This window comes from Bubalus kerabau, chromosome 6 (assembly GCF_029407905.1).
Source record: "Bubalus kerabau isolate K-KA32 ecotype Philippines breed swamp buffalo chromosome 6, PCC_UOA_SB_1v2, whole genome shotgun sequence".
Lineage (NCBI taxonomy): Eukaryota > Metazoa > Chordata > Mammalia > Artiodactyla > Bovidae > Bubalus > Bubalus kerabau.
The window spans coordinates 63516289-63534555 of record NC_073629.1 but is presented as its reverse complement, the minus strand read 5'-3'; the positions used below and the strand labels follow the sequence as shown (position 1 = coordinate 63534555).

The 18267-nt window shown below is 39.8% G+C and overlaps 1 long non-coding RNA gene across 2 annotated transcripts; it reads right to left on the bottom strand.

The window, feature by feature from the left end:
- Positions 1 to 7604: 7604 nt before the first annotated feature.
- On the bottom strand, positions 7605 to 18054 carry LOC129655222 (uncharacterized). Of its 2 annotated transcripts, none has more exons than XR_008715837.1 (3): positions 17779 to 18054; positions 11860 to 12012; positions 7605 to 9063 (listed from the first exon to the last, which is right to left on the bottom strand). It is a non-coding gene; the product is annotated as an uncharacterized LOC129655222 (long non-coding RNA). The 2 variants fall into 2 exon arrangements; XR_008715836.1 differs by lacking the exon at positions 7605 to 9063 and adding an exon at positions 10916 to 11235 and having other exon boundaries at positions 17779 to 18051.
- Positions 18055 to 18267: the final 213 nt, after the last annotated feature.

Genomic DNA, 18267 nt, shown 5'->3' with positions numbered 1-18267 from the left:
GCACATGCGTTAAGCAACATGACTATGACTTCAGATTTGGAAAGTAACAGACAAAATCTGAGCTCAGGGCATCTAACTGAAGTGCTAGTAGCTTCTCCACCTTGCTGTGAACAGTTTTAATTTTCAGAAAAGGTTAAAATCTCTTTGGATTATGAATGTAGTAAATTTCAGTTTGTGGTAGCTCTTATCCATCCCTTCAACCTGCTATTATTATCATCACTATTCTCATCAATAAGTGAATTTTAATAAAGGAAAAATATTATCCTAACATAGATTATTTTATGCCAAATATAAATGAATGTTTCATGTATAAATAAATTTAATACTTACTAGAAGAAATATAATATTTTCAAATATCTTCTTTTATTCAGTAGATTAAATGTTCCTTTTGTCAATGGATTCCTTTGATGTGTGAAATCTTTTAAGTTAGGTTCTGTTTGTTTATTGATTTTATAGAATATTATAATTTCCTTGTTTTACATGTAGCTATCCAATTTTCCCAGCACACTTGTTGAAGAAACTATTTTTTCTCTGTTGTATATCCTTGCCTCTTTAGTCATAGATTAATTGACCATAAGTGTGTGAATTTATTTCTGCATTCTCTATTATGTTCCACTCTTCTGTGTTTGTTTTTGTGCCAGTATCATACTGTTTTGATTACCATAGCTTTATAGCATAGTCTGAAGTCAAGGACTGGATCCCTACAGCTCTCTTCTTTTTTTCTCAAGATTGTTTTGGCTCTATGGGATCTTGTGTTACCATGCAAATTTTAAAATTATTTAAAATTTCTTGCTATCATCAAAAAGAATACAAACAACAAATGTTAGGAAGGATGTAGAAGAGAGGGGACTCTTACACACCATTGGTGAAGGGCTTCCCACATGGTCGAGTGGTAAAGAATCCACCTGCCATTGCAGGAGATGCAAGAGACTTGGGTTCGATCTGTGGGTCAGGAAGACCCCCTGGAGAAGGGAATGGCAACCCACTCCAGTATTCTTGCCTGGAAAATCACATGGACAGAGGGACCTCACAGGCTACAGTCCAGGGGGTCACAAAGAGTTGGACACAAGTGAACATGCATGCACACACATACACTGTTGGTGGGAATATAAATTGGTGCAGCCAATGTGTAAAACAGTACAAAGTTTCTCAGAAAACTAAAAATAGAACTACCATATGACCTAGCAATTCTACTCTTGGGTATATATCTGAAAAAAATTATTAATCTGAAAAGATACATTCATGTCAATGTTTATAGAAGCACTATTTACAATTACCAAGCTATGGAAGCCAACCTAAGTGTCTATCAACAGATGAATAGATAGAGAAGATATGGCATATATCTATAACGGAATACTACTGAGCCATAAAATAGAATAAAATTTTGCCATGTGCAGCAACATAGATGAACTTGGAAGGTATTACACTAGATAAAATAAGACAGACAGAGAAAAACAAATGCTGCTTGATATCACTTACATGTGTCTTACAAAAATATAACAAACTAGTGAATACAACAAAAAAGAAAATGACATAGATATAGAGAACAAACTAGTGGTTAATATTGGTGGGGATGGACGGTATAGGAGTGGAGGAGTGGGAGACACAACTATACATCATAAGATAGGCTCAAGGATGTACTGTACAACACACGGAATATAGCCAATATTTGTAATAACTTTAAATGGGAAGTCAGTCTTTTAAATTGTATAAAAATTTAATTTTTAGAAAAAGAGATGTATTATTCCCAATTTGAATGCAGGAAAATTGAGTCAGAAAAATGTTGAGTAATTTCCCCCAAGTTATCTGCTAGAAAGGAGAAGAGCCAGAATTTAGAAGTCTGGTTCAGTGACAGCATGAAATTGAAAATAAAAGTTGCTTAGTTGTGTCCAACTCTCTGTGAGTCCATGGACAGTAGTCCATGGAATTCTGCAGGCCAGAATACTGGAGTGGATAGTTTTTCCCTTCTCCAGGGCATCTTCCCAACCCAGGGATCAAACCCAGATCTCCCACATTGCAGGAGGATTCTTTACCAGCTGAGCCACAAGGGAAGCCCAAGAATACTGGAGTGGGTCAGTTCAGTTCACTTCAGTTCAGTCACTCAGTCGTGTCCAACTCTTTGTGACACCATGGACTGCAGCATACCAGGCCTCCCTGTCCATCACCAACTCCCATAGTTGACTGAACCTCATTTCGATTGAGTCAGTGATGCCATCCAACCATCTTATCCTCTGTTGTCCCCTTCTCCTCCCACCTTCAATCTTTCCCAGCATCAAGGTCTTTTCCAATGAGTCAGTTCTTTGCATCAGGTGGTCAAAGGATTGGAGTTTCAGCTTCAGCATCAGTCCTTCCAATGAATATTCAGGACTGATTTCCTTTAGGATGGACTGGTTCAATCTCCTTGCAGTCCAAGGGACTCTCAAGGGTCTTCTGCAACACCACAGCTCAAAAGCATCAATTCTTTAGCCCTCAGCTTTCTTTATAGTTCAACTCTCACATCCATACATGACTACTGGAAACACCATAGTTATGACTAGATGGACTTTTGTTGGCAAAGTAATGTCTCTGCTTTTTAATATGCTGCCTAAGTTGGTCATAACTTTGCTTCCAAGGAGCAAACATCTTTTAATTTCATGGCTGCAATCACCATCTGCAGTGATTTTGTAGCCCCCCAAAAAATAAAGTCTGTCACTGTTTCCATTGTTTTCCCATCTATTTGCCATGAAGTGATGGGGCTGGATGCCATGATCTTAGTTTTCTGAATGTTAGCTTTTGATTTTACTTCTTTTTAAGTTTGACATCAAAGATACCTTTGGATAGAGGTACTGTGTTATACTCCCAGACTGAAATCTTCCTTTCCCTTCACCATTTGCCTGGTGCTACTTGAAGATTTGGCCTCTGTTACCCCTACTAAACTTAGCAATGAAAGCAGCATGAAATCTTAAACTTAACTGCCAATCATGAATCTTCTACTTCAGAGCAGATATATCATCCTAGTCCTAACAAGAAACAGACCACATTTTTTTTTTAGAATTTATTATTATTATTATTTTAATTTATTAATTTTAATTGGAGGCTAATTACTTTAAAATATTTTATTGGTTATGCCATACATCAACATGAATCTGCCACGGGTGTACATGTGTTCCCAGTCCTGAACCCCCCTCCCACCTCCCTCCCCATACCATCCCTCTGGGTCATCCCAGTGCACCAGCCCCAAGCATCCTGTATCCTGCATCAAACCTGGACTGGCGATTCATTTCTTATATGATATTACACATGTTTCAATGCCATTCTCCCAAATCACACCTCCCTCCCTCTCCCACAGAGTCCAAAAGACTGTTCAATTCATCTGTGTCTTTTTTGCTGTCTCGCATACAGTGTTGTCATTACCATCTTTCTAAATTCCATATATATGCATTAGTATACTGTATTGGTGTTTTTCTTTCTGGCTTACTTCACTCTGTATAATAAGCTCCAGTTTCATCCACCTCATTAGAACTGATTCAAATGTATTCTTTTTAATGGCTGAGTAATACTCCATTGTGTATATGTACCACTGCTTTCTTATCCATGCATCTGCTGATGGACATCTAGGTTGCTTCCATGTCCTGGCTATTATAAACAGTGCTGCGATGAACATTGGGGTACACGTGTCTCTTTCCCTTCTGGTTTCCTCAGTGTGTATGCCCAGCAGTGGGATTGCTGGGTCATATGGCAGTTCTATTTCCAGTTTTTTAAGGAATCTCCACACTGTTCTCCATAGTGGCTGTACTAGTTTGCATTCCCACCAACAGTGTAAGAGTGTTCCCTTTTCTCCACACCCTCTCCAGCATTTATTGCTTGTAGACTTTTGGATCGCAGCCATTCTGACTGGCCTGAAATGGTACCTCACTGTGGTTTTGATTTGCATTTCTCTGATAATGAGTGATGTTGAGCATCTTTTTATGTGTTTGTTAGCCATCTGTGTGTCTTCTTTGGAGAAATGTCTATTTAGTTCTTTGGCCCATTTTTTGATTGGGTCGTTTATTTTTCTGGGATTGAGCTGTAGGAGTTGCTTGTATATTTTTGAGATTAGTTGTTTGTCAGTTGCTTCATTTGCTATTATTTTCTCCCATTCTGAAGGCTGTCTTTTCACCTTGCTTATAGTTTCTTTTGTTGTGCAGAAGCTTTTAATTTTAATTAGATCTCATTTGTTTATTTTTGCTTTTATTTCCAATATTCAGGGAGGTGGGTCATAGAGGATCCTGCTGTGATGTATGTTGGAGAGTGTTTTGCCTATGTTCTCCTCTAAGAGTTTTATAGTTTCTGGTCTTATGTTTAGATCTTTAATCCATTTTGAGTTTATTTTTGTGTATGGTGTTAGAAAGTGTTCTAGTTTCATTCTTTTACAAGTGGTTGACCAGTTTTCCCAGCACCACTCGTTAAAGAGATGCTTTCTAAGGCCCACTTGACTTCACATTCCAGGATGTCTGGCTCTAGGTGAGTGATCACACCATCGTGATTATCTTGGTCATGAAGCTCTTTTTTGTACAGTTCTTGATGTGTATTGATGTGTATTCTTGCCACCTCTTCTTAGCATACCATTTCTGTCCTTTATCCAGCCCATATTTGCATGAAATGTTCCCTTGGTATCTCTAATTTTCTTGAAGCGATCACTAGTCTTTTCCACTCCGTTGTTTTCCTCTATTTCTTTGCATTGATTGCTGAAGAAGGCTTTCTTATCTCTTCTAGTTTCATTCTTTTACAAGTGGTTGACCAGTTTTCCCAGCACCACTTGTTAAAGTGATTGTCTTTTCTCCATTGTATATTTTTGCAATCTTTGTCAAAGATAAGGTGTCCATAGGTGCGTAGGTTTATCTCTGGGCTTTCTATTTTGTTCCATTGATCTATATTTCTGTCTTTGTGCCAGTACCATACTGTCTTGATGACTGTGGCTTTGTAGTAGAGCCTGAAGTCAGGCAGGTTGATTCCTCCAGTTCCATTCTTCTTTCTCAAGATTGCTTTGGTTATTCATGGTTTTTTGTATTTCCATACAAATTGTGAAATTATTTGTTCTAGCTCTGTGAAAAATACCGTTGGTAGCTTGATAAGGATTGCATTGAATCTATAGATTGCTTTGGGTAGTATACTCATTTTCACTATATTGATTCTTCCAATCCATGAACATGGTATATTTCTCCATCTATTAGTGTCCTCTTTGATTTCTTTCACCAGTGTTTTATAGTTTTCTATATATAGGTCTTTAGTTTCTTTAGGTAGATATATTCTTAAGTATTTTATTCTTTTCGTTGCGATGGTGAATGGAATTGTTTCCTTAATTTCTCTTTCTATTTTCTCATTATTAGTGTATAGGAAAGCAAGGGATTTCTGTGTGTTGACTTTATATCCTGCAACTTTACTATATTCATTGATTAGCTCTAGTAATTTTCTGGTGGAGTCTTTAGGGTTTTCTATATAGAGGATCATGTCATCTGCAAACAGTGAGAGTTTTACTTCTTCTTTTCCAGTTTGGATTCTTTTTATTTCTTTTTCTGCTCTGATTGCTGTGGCCAAAACTTCCAGAACTATGTTGAATAGTAGTGGTGAAAGTGGGCACCCTTGTCTTGTTCCTGACTTTAGGGGAAATGCTTTCAGTTTTTCACCATTGAGGATAATGTTTGCTGTGGGTTTGTCATATATAGCTTTTATTATGTTGAGGTATGTTCCTTCTATTCCTGCTTTCTGGAGAGTTTTTATCATAAATCGATGTTGAATTTTGTCAAAGTCATTCTCTGTATCTACTGAGATAATCATATGGCTTTCATTTTTCAATTTGTTAATGTGGTGTTTTACATTGATTGATTTGTGGATATTGAAGAATCCTTGCATTCCTGGAATAAAGCCCACTTGGTCATGCTGTATGATCTTTTTAATGTGTTGTTGGATTCTGATTGCTAGAATTTTGTTAAGGATTTTTGCATCTATGTCCATCAGTGATATTTGCCTGTAATTTTCTTTTTCTTGTGTGGCATCTTTGTCAGGTTTTGGTATTAGGGTGCTGGTGGCCTCATAGAATGAGTTTAGACGTTTGCCTTCCTCTGCAATTTTCTGGAAGAGTTTGAGTAGGATAGGTGTTAGCTCTTCTCTAAACTTTTGGTAGAATTCAGCTGTGAAGCCATCTGGACCTGAGCTTTTGTTTGCTGGAAGATTTCTGATTACAGTTTCAATTTCCACGCAAGTGATGGGACTGTTAAAATTTTCTATTTCTTCCGCTTCAGTTTTGGAAAGTTGTACTTTTCTAAGTATTTGTCCATTTCTTCCACGTTGTCCATTTTATTGGCATATAATTGCTGATAGTAGTCTCTTATGATCCTTTGTATTTCTGTGTTTTCTGTTGTGATCTCTCCATTTTCATTTCTAATTTTATTGATTTGATTTTTCTCCCTTTGTTTCTTGATGAGTCTGGCTAATGGTTTGTCAATTTTATTTATCCTCTCAAAAACCAGCTTTTGGCTTTGTTGATTTTTGCTATGATCTCTTTTGTTTCTTTTGCATTTATTTCTGCCCTAATTTTTAAGATTTCTTTCCTTCTACTAACTCTGGGGTTCTTCATTTCTTCCTTTTCTAGTTGCTTTAGTTGTAGAGTTAGGTTATTTATTTGACTTTTTTCTTGTTTCTTGAGGTATGCTGTATTGCTATGAACTTTCCCCTTAGGACTGCTTTTACAGTGTCCCACAGGTTTTGGGTTGTTGTATTTTCATTTTCATTTGTTTCTATGCATATTTTGATTTCTTTTTTTTATTTCTTCTGTGATTTGTTGGTTATTCAGCAACATGTTGTTCAGCCTCCATATGTTGGAATTTTTAATAGTTTTTCTCCTATAATTGAGATCTAATCTTACTGCATTAGGGTCAGAAAAGATGCTTGGAATGATTTCAATTTTTTTGAACTTACTAAGGCTAGATATATGGCCCAGGATGTGATCTATCCTGGAGAAGGTTCCGTGTGTGCTTGAGAAAAAGGTGAAATTCATTGTTTTGGGGTGAAATGTCCTATAGATATCAATTAGATCTAACTGGTCTATTGTATCATTTAAAGTTTGTGTTTCTTTGTTAATTTTCTGTTTAGTTGATCTATCCATAGGTCTGAGTGGGGTATTAAAGTCTCCCACTATTACTGTGTTATTGTTAATTTCCCCTTTCATACTTATTAGCATTTGTCTTACATGTTGCTGTGCTCCTATGTTGGGTACATATGTATTTATAATTGTTATGTCTTCTTCTTAGATTGATCCTTTGATCATTATGTAGTGTCCTTCTTTATCTCTTTTCACAGCCTTTGTTTTAAAGTCTATTTTATCTGATATGAGTATTGCTACTTCTGCTTTCTTTAGGTCTCTATTTGCATGGAAAATCTTTTTCCAGCCCTTCACTGTCAGTCTGCATGTGTCCCTTGTTTTGAGGTGGGTCTCTTGTAGACAACATATATAGGGGTCTTGTTTTTGTATCCATTCAGCCAGTCTTTGTCTTTTGGTTGGGGCATTCACCCATTTATGTTTAAGGTAATTATGGATAAGTATGATCCTGTTGCCATTTACTTTATTGTTTTGGGTTCGAGTTTATACACCCTTTTTGTGTTTCCTGTCTAGAGAATATCCTTTAGCATTTGTTGGAGAGCTGGTTTGGTGGTGCTGAATTCTCTCAACTTTTGCTTGTCTGTAAAGCTTTTGATTTCTTCTTCATATTTGAATGAGATCCTTGTTGGGTACAGTAATCTGGGCTGTGGGTTAATTTCTTTCATCACTTTAAGTATGTCTTGCCTTTCCCTCCTGGCCTGAAGAGTTTCTATTGAAAGATCAGCTGTTATCCTTATGGGAATCCCCTTGTATGTTATTTGTTGTTTTTCTCTTGCTGCTTTTAACATTTGTTCTTTGTGTTTGACCTTTGTTATTTTGATTAATATGTGTCTTTGGGTGTTTCGCCTTGGGTTTATCCTATTTGGGACTCTCTGGGTTTCTTGGACTTGGGTGATTATTTCCTTCCCCATTTTAGGAAGTTTTCAACTATTATCTCCTCAAGTATTTTCTCATGGTCTTTATTTTTGTCTTCTTCTGGGACTCCTATGATGCGAATGTTGGAGCATTTAATATTGTCCTGGAGGTCTCTGAGACTGTCCTCATTTCTTTTAATTCGTTTTTCTTTTTTCCTCTCTGATTCATTTATTTCTACCATTCTATCTTCTACTTCACTAATCCTATCTTCTGCCTCCATTATTCTACTATTTGTTGCCTCCATAGTGTTTTTGATCTCATATATTGCATTATTCATTATATATTGACTCTTTTTTATTTCTTCTAGGTCCTTGTTAAACCTTTCTTGCATCTTCTCAATCCTTGTCTCCAGGCTATTTATCTGTGATTCCATTTTTATTTCAAGATTTTGGATCATTTTCACTATCATTATTTGGAATTCTCTATCAGGTAGATTCCCTATCTCTTCCTCTTTTGTTTGGTTTGGTGGGCATTTATCCTGTTCCTTTACCTGCTGGGTATCCCTCTGTCTCTTCATCTTGTTTAAATTGCTGAGTTTGGGGTGTCCTTTCTGTATTCTGGCAGTTTGTGGAGTTCTCTTTATTGTGGAGTTTCCTTGCTTTGGGTGGGGTTGTATCGGTGGCTTGTCAAGGTTTCTTGGTTAGGGAAGCTTGTGTTGGTGTTCTGCTGGGTGGAGCTGGATTTCTTCTCTCTGGAGTGCAATGAAGTGTCCAGTAATGAGTTATGAGATGTCAGTGAGTTTGGAGTAACTTTGGGCAGCCTGTATATTGAAGCTCAGGGCTGTGTTCCTGTGTTGCTGGAGAATTTTTGTGGTATGTTTTACTCTGGAACTTGTTGGCCCTTGGGAGGTGCTTGGATTCAGCATAGGTATGGAGGCGTTTGATGAGCTCCTATCGATTAATGTTCCCTGGAGTCAGGAGTTCTCTGATGTTCTCAGGATTTGGACTTAAGCCTCCTGCTTCTGGTTTTCAGTCTTATTTTTACAGTAGTCTCAAGACTTCTCCTTCTATACAGCACCGTTGATAAAACATCTAGGTTAAAGATGAAAAGTTTCTCCACAGTGAGGGACACCCAGAGAGGTTCACAGAGTTACATGGAGAAGAGAAGAGGGAGGAGGGAGTTAGAGTTGACTCGAATGAGATGAGGTGGAATCAAAAGAGGAGAGAGAAAACTAGCCAGTAATCACTTCCTTATGTGCGCTCCACAGTCTGGACCACTCAGAGATGTTCATGGAGTTATACACAGAAGAGAAGAGGGAGGAAGGAGACAGAGGTGGCCAGGAGGATTAAAGGGGGAATGAAAAGGAGAGAGACAGATCCAGCCAGTAATCAGTTCCCTAAGTGTCCTCCACCATCTGGAATACACAGAGATTCAGAGAGTTGGGTAGAGAAGAGAAGGGGGAGGGAGGAGACAGAGGTGACCTGATGGAGAAAAAGGAGAGTCCAAAGGAGGAGAGAGCAGTCGAGCCAATAAAAATGGATACTGAAGATTGGGTTCTTATAGGTACAAAATTGATAACAAATACCAAAAAGCAAAGATTAAAACTCTAGAGTAGAGGTTGGATTTTCAAAAATACAATATTAAAGAAAAGAAGAAGAAGAAAAAAAAATCAAAGTTACAAAAATTATTTTTTATATATATATATATGAAGTTTGCTTTAAAAAATAGGGTCTTTTTTTGGAAAAGTAATAGTAGGTTATAAAAATGAAAATTATAGGAGTAATAGAGGACTTAAAAATTTTAAAAAGTTAAAAGAAAAAAAAGAATGATAGTAAAAATAGTAAAAATATATCTAAGACTTTCTCTGGTGTTGTTGTGAGCAGTGTGGGGTCAGTTCATTTTCGGAGAGTTCCTTGGTCCGGCTTATATTTCTCAAGATCTATAGGCCCCTTCCTATGTAGTCAATACTAACTACAGGGTTTTAATCTATTGCGCCTGTCACTTCCAAGGCAGTTCTCTCTGTTTTAGCTTCTTCTGGTTGCTGGTCTCTTCAGTGTCTGATTTCCACCCTGACACAAGGGGGGAGGTGGCGGACACTTTTTTTTTAGGCTCACTTGTTCAGTTGCACTGTGGGGAGGGAGGGATGCTGCAAACAAATAACACTGGCATGTGCTCGCAGTGTCTCAGCCACAATGGGCCTGCCCTCGCTCATGGCACGTGTGCCCTACCTGCCCACACTGCTCAGACTCTAGGTTGCTCCACCGGAAACCGTCCAAGGCCGGCCTGGGCTGCATGCACCTCCCAAGTCTAAGCCGCTCAGGTTCAGGCACTCTGGTAGTCGTCAGAGGCGTAGACTCCGTTAGGCCTGGGTTTTGTGCCCTTCCCAGGTCCAAGCAGCTCAGGTGATGAGGTGGTTGGCGAGCGTGGTCGCTGCAACTTATCGCCTCTCCTGTCCCTGCTGCTCAGTTTTCTGGGTGTACAACCGGTGCACCTTCTCAGGTGAATGATGACTGTCCAGAACCCCAGGAAGTCTTAGTTAGCTTCTTGCAGTTTGGTAGATAATGTCTCTCTGGGGCTGCGATTGCCCCCTTGCAGCTCTGGCTGCCTGTCACCAGGGTGGGGGGATGGGTCTGCAGCTGGCTAATTCTGTTCAGTCCTTTGTTAGGTGCACGGTCCTGGCGGTGTCTTAGGGCTTTTCACGTGGTAGCTATTCCACAGTCTGGTTTGCTAGCCCAAGTTTGTTCGTTCGGATTGCCCTCGGGGGCATTCAGGCTGGATCCTTAATCTAAGCAATGCAGCTGGAGCCTTCTTGCCCAGCCCATGCTTACTAGTGGCAGATGCAGGCATCTGTGCTGCTTCTCCACTGGGGGAGTTACCGTTGGCCTCCTAATCTGTGGGTTTTAATTATTTATTTATTTTTCCTCCCTGTTATGTTACCTTCTGTGCTTCCAAGGCTCAGCACAGACTCGTCAGTGAGAGTGTTTCCTGGTGTTTGAAAACTTCTCTCTTTTTAAGACTCCCTTCCCGGGACGGAGCTCCGTCCCTACCTCTTTTGTCTCTTTTTTTGTCTTTTATATTTTTTCCTACCTCCTTTCGAAGACAATGGGCTGCTTTTCTGGGTGCCTGATGTCCTCTGCCACCTTCAGAAGTTGTTTTGTGGAATTTATTCAGCCTTTAAATGTTCTTTTGATGAATTTGTGGGGGAGAAACTGGTCTCCTCATCCTATTCCTCCACCATCTTCTAGACCACATATGTGTAATACCTTAATAGAACATACTGGAGTCTGTAGCCTATCCCTTCTCCAGGGGATCTTCCCAACCCAGGAATTGAACTGGGGTCTCCTACATTGCAGGTGTATTCTTTACCAACTAAGCTATGAGGGAAGCCCAAGAGACAGCACATGTAACCACTAAATTCTATTGTGTCCCCAGGTAATTGTTAACTGAGTCATTATGTCCCATATGTGTGAAAGCAAAGTGAAAGTGAAGTCGCTCGGTAGTGCCCGACTCTTTGTGACCCCATGGACTGTAGCCTACCAGGCTCCTCTCTCCATGGGATATTCCAGGCAAGAATACTGGAGTGGGTTGCCATTTCCTTCTCCAGGAGATCTTCCTGATCCAGGGATTGAACCCAGGTGTCCCACATTGTAGGCAGACACTTTACTGTCTGAGCCACCAGGGAAGTCCATTCTCAGGTCGGTATAAAGCCCGGACAGGGTTTCTGCCATAAGCCATATGAGGTCTCCATGAAACCATAGAGCATGGCTCTTTACTTGCTTCACACAGGGCATGTTATTCATTCACATAAGCACACTGTAAGTTAGTAAAGTACAGCATAAAACATGTTCTCTGGGAGAACAAAGAACTAGAGTTCCAAGCATCCTTACCTTGTCCTGAAGAATCTTGGAAGAGCCCCCAAGATGAAAAGTTGCTGCTGAACCACAAAAGAAGCTGGGATTCTTGGCCTCCGGAGGAGAAGAATTCAATCTGGGGCCAGTGACGAGGCTTGATCGCTCAGAGCTTTTGAATTTATTTAATGACTATATTGTGATTATAAAAGAATACCAATTATTAGGACACGTTCTGTACACACCATGCCTTTCATCAAAAATTCCTTACCTCTTCACCCATTTCTTCTTATTTATCTTTTAAAATTCAGCTCTGATGTTAGTCTACCCAGACCCACTAGTCTGATTTAGAAGCCCTTCTATTCTCACTGGTTAGTGCTATCCTAGTATCTATCACATTGTGTTGTATTGATATACTTTCTCTTCAACTGAACTCTAAGCTCCTTGAGGGAATGGTCTCTGTTGTCTATGTCTTTCTATCACTAGTAATGGTACTTGTCATGTAGCAGGTACCCAAACCAGTAGGGTCTATGAATGAATGGAAAAAAATAAATGATGTGTAAATATCTTGTTGGGATAGATGGATGACTGGATGAAGGTTGGATGATGGGCAGACAGATGGAAATATAAGAGATATAATAGCATATGAAACAGGAAATTCATGAGTCAGTCCAATGTATGTGCCAGTTTAAATGGACAGAGCTTCTTGGACATAGTTATTAAAAATGATACTTTTTTAAACTGACTGATTTCTGACTTTTTCTTTAAATATCATTCTTTCCTCTATTGTTTCCCTGTAACAGATGTTAATGGTAACTTGCAAGTTAGTGATAAATTTGCTCTTGGAAATTTTCTATACTTTTTTGTTATATATACATCAAAGCTTTAATTTTACTCCTTTTAAGTTGAATATCCTAGATACCTTTGGATAGAGACACTGTGTACACCTCTGGGCTGAAACCTTCCTTTCCCTTCACCATTTGCCTGGCAGGTGCTACTTGAAGATTTGGCCTCTGTTACCCCTACTAGATTTAGCAGTGAAAGCAGCATGAAATCTTAAACTTAACTGCCAATCATGAATCTTCTACTTCAAAGTAGATATATCATCTTGGTTCTAACAAGGAACAGACCACATATTCTAATGCCTGAATAGTATGCCACTCCAAGCACCAGATTTTATTTACCTATGTGGCCGAACAAGAAAAAATAATAGTCTCCTCATTAATAACCACAGTGTCATAAGGTATATTAATTTCACTTTAAAAAAGACATGGAAACTGCAGGCTACCATCAGGGATGCCTTTGTGATAACCATTTATTAATATAATGCTCTGCTAAGAATGTGATTACTGAAGAGATATTTTGCCATGAAAGATTTGGAGTTTTTATAACCAGAGAAAAAATTATCCACTCCTTTGAGTGTTGCATTAGACAATTACTAGTCAAAACTTAAAAATAGAAAGTAAAGGTTGGAATTTTACTTAAAGCCAGTAGTTCATTGATTTTTGTCAAGAAAAAACATACACTAGACTTTTTTACACTATCAAACAGCTTCTCATTTGTGATGTGACTGACATTATTTTCCACAATAATATCATTTATCCATTCATTATTTTGTCATGGGCTCGATAAAGGACAGAAATGGTATGGACCTAACAGAAGCAGAAGATATTAAGAAGAGATGGCAAGAATACACAGAAGAACTGTACAAAAAAAATCTTCACGACCCAGATAATCATGATGGTGTGATCACTGATCTAGAGCCAGACATCCTGGAATGTGAAGTCAAGTGGGCCTTAGAAAGCATCACTATGAGCAAAGCTAGTGGAGGTGATAGAATTCCAGTTGAGCTATTCCAAATCCTGAAATGATGCTGTGAAAGTGCTGCACTCAATATGCCAGCACATTTGGAAAACTCAGCAGTGGCCACAGGACTGGAAAAGGTCAGTTTTCATTCCAATCCCAAAGAAAGGCAATGCCAAAGAATGCTCAAACTACCTCACAATTGCACTCATCTCACACGCTAGTAAAGTAATGCTCAAGATTCTCCAAGCCAGGCTTCAGCAATATGTGAACCGTGAACTTCCTGATGTTCAAGCTGGTTTTAGAAAAGGCAGAGGAACCAGAGATCAAATTGCCAACATCCGCTGGATCATGGAAAAAGCAAGAGAGTTCCAGAAAAACATCTATTTCTGCTTTATTGACTATGCCAAAGCTTTTGACTGTGTGGATCACAATAAACTGTGGAAAATTCTGAAAGAGATGGAAATACCAGACCACCTGATCTGCCTCTTGAGAAATTTGTATGCAGGTCAGGAAGCAACAGTTAGAACTGGACATGGAACAACAGACTGGTTCCAAATAGGAAAAGGAGTCCATCAAGGCTGTATATTGTCACCCTGTTTATTTAACTTATATGCAGAGTACATCATGAGAAATGCTGGACTGGAAGAAACACAAGCTGGAATCAAGATTGCGGGGAGAAATCTCAATAACCTCAGATATGCAGATGACACCACCCTTATGGCAGAAAGTGAAGAGGAACTCAAAAGCCTCTTGATGAAAGTGAAAGTGGAGACTGAAAAAGTTGGCTTAAAGCTCAACGTTCAGAAAACGAAGATCATGGCATCCGGTCCCATCACTTCATGGGAAATAGATGGGGAAATAGTGGAAACAGTGTCAGACTTTATTTTTCTGGGCTCCAAAATCACTACAGATGGTGACTGCAGCCATGATATTAAAAGACGCTTACTCCTTGGAAGGAAAGTTATGACCAACCTAGAGAGCACATTCAAAAGCAGAGACATTACTTTGCCAACAAAGGTCCGTCTAGTCAAGTCTATGGTTCTTCCTGTGGTCATGTATGGATTGGAGAAGGCAATGGCACCCGACTCCATTTTCCATACTCTTGCCTGGAAAATCCCATGGACAGAGGAGCCTGGTAGGCTGCAGTCCATGGGGTCTCGAAGAGTCGGATACGACTGAGCGACTTCACTTTCACTTTTCACTTTCATGCATTGGAGAAGGAAATGGCAACCCACTCCAGTGTTCTTGCCTGGAGAATCCCAGGGACAGGGGAGCCTGGTGGGCTGTAGTCTATGGGGTCGCACAGAGTCGGACACGACTGAAGCAACTTAGCAGCAGCAGCAGCATGTATGGATGTGAGAGTTGGACTGTGAAGAAACCTGAGCACCGAAGAATTGATGCTTTTGAACTGTGGTGTTGGAGAAGACTCTTGAGAGTCCCTTGGACTGTAGGGAGATCCAACCAGTCCATTCTGAAGGAGATCAGCCCTGGGATTTCTTTGGAAGGAGTGATGCTAAAGCTGAAACTCCAGTACTTTGGCCACCTCATGCGAAGAGTTGACTCATTGGAAAAGACTCTGATGCTGGGAGGGATTGGGGGCAAGAGGAGAAGGGGACGACAGAGGATGCGATGGCTGGATGGCATCACCGACTCTATGGACGTGAGTCTGAGTGAACTCTGGGAGTTGGTGATGGACAGGGAGGCCTGGCGTGCTGCGATTCATGAGGTCGCAAAGAGTCTGACACGACTGAGTGACTGATCTGATCTGATCTGATCTGATTTTGTCATGTATTTATAGAAAGTCCACCATTTGTCAGGCACTACCTGTAATGTAGGGCTTCCCTATTGGCTCAGCAGCAAAGAATCTGCCTGTAACACAAGAGCCACAGGAGACATGGGTTTGATCCATGGGTCAGGAAGAACCCCTGGAGAAAGGCATAGAACCCACTCCAGTATTCCTGCTGGGAGAACTCCCATGGACAGAGGAGCCAGAAGGGCCACAGCTAATAGGATCTCAAAAAGTCCCACACGACTGAAGTGACTTAGCATGCATGCACGAAAGTGTAATGTAATTTTTGACTAGCAGTTAAATGTCTTTTTTCTCTATTATTGGATTTTTGCCTCTAATGACCTACGGTCTATGACTCTACAAACTAGCCAGGCAGAATCTTTAAACAAAATAACATTGGTAGCAAAATACACATGTGTGAGAATATGTTAATTAACAACCATAGCAATCCCTCAGCTTACATTGTTCTAAATAGTAAAGATTTGAGTCAGCTAAAGAATATGTAAATTCAAATTGTTGATGGTTGCTACTGAATGGCATGCCACCTTTTTATGTCAGTTAGAAAATACACAAAATCTCCATTTAATTCCTGTTTTAATTTGTCTTAACCTGTCAAATATGTGTTTATAAATTTTAAGTGCTTTCACAGTAAGGGAGTGTATGGGGGTGTAAGTGTGTGTATATGTATAAATTTATGGCTAAATTTATATATGTGTGGGCTTCCCTGATGGCTCAGTGGTAAAGAATCCAATTACCAATGCAGGAGTTGTGTATTTGATCCCTGGGCTGGGAAGAACCCTTGGAGAAGGAAATGGCAACCCATTCTAGTATTCTTGCCTGGGAAATCCCGTGGACAGAGGAGCCTGGCAGGCTACAGCTCATGAGGTCAAATCAGACATTATTTAGCTACTAAACAACAACAAATAAATATATTAGCATAGTATACGTATATTTAATTATGACATCTTATTTGCCACAGAAGTGTACCAAATCTATTCAGGATGCAACAGCAAGAGGGAAGAGTGGAACCATGTAGTGATGAATTTTAAGAAGTTTGTGAAAGTGGCCTTAAGACCTATCAATCAATATACAAAAGTCTTTGCAGTTTTTAAAGGCTACCAATACAACGTTTAAGCCAAATTTAAAATTACGAGTTGGAAATGTTTGTGGGTTATCAAAACATTCTTTACATCTGGCTCACTCTGTGCTGTCTCATATTTTTTGCAAGTCCCATGGGATGCTTCCTAAACACACTTCACCTTTCTTTATTCAGTTTCCGGGTAGAAAGTGTCCCTTTAGCTCCTGGAGACAGTAAATCACAGTTTGTGTGGTGGTTCTCAAAAGACACTTAAAGGACTGAACTGGATGCTCTACATAGCACCCTTGCCAAAAGAGTTCGGAAATGACTTCCAGCTTCCCACAGTAATAAAATGGCACTGTTTGGCATCTTTAAGGTAATAAAAGTGAATTTTTTCCATTCTAGTAAATGAGAAGAGAGGCTTGGTTGTTTTAAAAACTGATTAAAATTCATGTGTTTTCCTCAAATTATAGAGCATGATATGAGCACACTTACACGTGAACTTCAGACCACCTCAGAGCCTTATTATATCCAGCTCTGCAGGAAGCAGGATATGCTGGTGGGTGGATGGAAGGGAGCCTGGGAAGGAGCCGGCAGGTGCTGTGAATACTGAGGTCAGGATTCAATAGGTGGCACTCTTCCCTCTGAGTCAGCAGTAGATGAATTCAGAGTGTGCTCTTTGGAGGATAGTATTTTGCTTGAAGGAAATGTCTTGGAAGTTCATAAGTGTTCCTGGCACTGTTCAACAGCTGCTGAGTCTAATCGCAGACTCGGGCTGTATTTTGGTGATGGGAAAAGCCCTAGAAGACTGGTTTTGTGCCTTTAAGAAAGAGGCTTATGTAAGACATTATCATCATTTGTATACAAGACATTTTAAAATTCAGTTTCACTGTCCTCAGTGGTTCAAAGGAAAATCTTTTGTTATTTCTCTTTGACTCATAGGGTCTAGAAGGAAATTTGATCATTTTCCACTTCCCATCTGGTTACTCATAAGGCACCTGCATCTCTTGTGGGTTCTTCTAGACTACACAATGCTACCAACTGACAATAAACAGTTTATAAAGGCTGCCGGGGTCCAGCCCCAGCTGATCCAGGGTATTCGAAGGAGAGACGGCATAGGCGAGGGTCAGGAAACAACTGCTTGATTACACGTTAATTAAGGATACAAAGAGTAATAGAATTGAGGATAGCTCAGTAGGAAAATTCAGTGGAGAAAAGAGGCTGAGTAGCTTGGTTTACGCGGGAGACCAATAAAACTTCAAGACAAGAAGTTTGCACCACTTACGTAGGCCGCAGGCGTCCTTCCATTCTCCCGAAGGAGAGGAGACACTGAGGCCTCCCCGGTCAGATCTTAGAAGCCCAGGCATAATTAGCAAGCATGGCGGGTTCCGCGCTCCAGATGGAGACTCAGCCAGAATTTGGGAGAGAGAGGGACATGGGGAGACCAAGTTTCAGTGAACAAGGCCCGCACTTTATTTTCCAAAGTAGTTTTTATACCTTAAGTTATGCATAGAGGATAATGGGGGAAGGGGTGGAGTCATGCAAGGACAGCAGTTCCTGGTTCTAATCGAAGCCAGGCTTTCAAACTTATCATATGCAAAAATTCAGGTGATTGACATCATCTTCTGGCCCGGAGGCCTGTTAACATTTTAAGAAACTTATTTTTCTCTAAAGGTGATTATTCCAAAGTCAGGCACCAGCCTCCAAAAAAGCATTGGACAAAGCTGCATTTTACATTTCTATACACCCATTATATCAATCAATACACTGCCAA